This window comes from Condylura cristata, unplaced genomic scaffold (assembly GCF_000260355.1).
Source record: "Condylura cristata isolate star-nosed mole 26May11 unplaced genomic scaffold, ConCri1.0 scaffold00015, whole genome shotgun sequence".
NCBI classification, from domain to species: domain Eukaryota; kingdom Metazoa; phylum Chordata; class Mammalia; order Eulipotyphla; family Talpidae; genus Condylura; species Condylura cristata.
In genome coordinates this window covers 41,768,890-41,770,520 of record NW_004567116.1, presented here as the reverse complement: position 1 = coordinate 41,770,520, position 1,631 = coordinate 41,768,890, and positions in this window count along the sequence as shown.

The window sequence follows — 1,631 nt, the reverse complement described above, 5'->3', positions numbered from 1 at the left end:
CTGACCCACCTGCTGCTCCCTTCAGAAGTGTACTTCATCAGTCTGCCTGTTCTGCTCCCCACTCTGTCTCTGGTGAATCCTCTCACTGCCCCTGCCCCTCTGGCCTGTACCCCAGTTCTATATGCATAAATTATAAATCTTAAAAAGAAGAAGAAGAAGAAGAAGGTGTTTGACTGCCTGCAGGGTGTTTTCTCAGCAGTCAGCAGATGCTTGTTTCTGATGCCACTATCAGCTCACAGACATGGAGGAATTCCTTAGGGATGTAACGCAATCACTTTTCTAAGTTCCCAGTAATGCAGATGGAGCCAGTTAATGATTAGTCATGAGGACGGGGTAATGGAAGAGAGAACAAAGGGTAACTAGAGTCTAATTCCACTTATTCCTAATTTTTAGTCTAGGGGAGGTGTTTTGTTTTGTGTTGTTTTTGTGGTTGTTTGTTTGTTTTATAGTCAAATAGAGGGGATCCAGCTACACAATCACATCATTTTGTGTGCATGGTCGTCCGATTAGTCTGTGTCCCTGTTGGTAGTAAACTCTGTGAGATGAGCTCTTGTTCAGCCCACTGCTCTTTTCCCTGTACCTGCAGAGCACCACGATGGACACACAGTAAGTCCTCATATCTGTGTCCCTCCTCTCTGTCAAGGAACAAGCATTACCTGCTACTAGTGTCGTTCTGAAGATTAAAGGGACACAGATCTCCACTCTTGATCTTAGCCAAAAGGCCAAGAAGCTATTAAAAAAGACGAAGCTCTCCCAAACCCCTGGCCCAGAGTCAGATCATTCTCTAAAGACCTGGGTATTTCTCAAGCGGGTGTGGAGCAGAGTGTCCTTGTGCTTTGGCCTTGTGGAGGTGGGATGGGCCTTCCCTGCTACAGGACTCACAAAGGGAGCCTTGTGTGGGTGCTGTGGCAGGATGCCTCTTGGGACAGCTGGGCCCAGGGCTGCCAGGCCTGGGCTGGGCTAGGCAGGGCGCTCTGCCACAAGCAGCTCTCTGGGCTCTTTCATCTGAATTCCAGCTGCCACTTCGCTAGCTGGCCTGAAGCCCAGCAGCCTGGAGAGGAGAGGGCCTGGCAGCTTTGTCTCAGGAAGAACAAAGAGTAGGGTAAGTGGGAGGAGGGCAGAGGGAAGCAGTGCTAGTTCTTGGAATCCGGCCAAAGGGAAACCAGATCCAGTTATAGCCCATGCCAAGAGGTTGCTTGGAGTCTTTGTGGCCATAGCATCATGCTAGGCAGAATTTCAATGTCCATCTCAGATGATGACCCGCCCTCCACCATGCTGTCAGTGCAGAAATGAGGCCTAGTAAGGGGCAGGGACTTGCCCAAGTTATCCCATGAGTGGCAGAGGCAGGACTAGAACCCCTGTCTCTGTCTCCCAGTAATGAATGTCTGGAGCTAATTCCCATCCTCAAAGATGAGGGACAAATGTGTCCATGGACATAAAAGGGGAAAGGAGAACCATTTGAGTTGGGCCTAGAAAGATGTATATGGTTTTTCCATAATGAGTGTGTGTTCTTATTTGACTATTACTAATATTTATTTAAGCACAGTAAACACTTATTTTAAACTGCATATCCAGTAACCGTCTCTGGTATGTAGTTGTTCATTATTATTATTCCCCGCCCCACCCTCCCC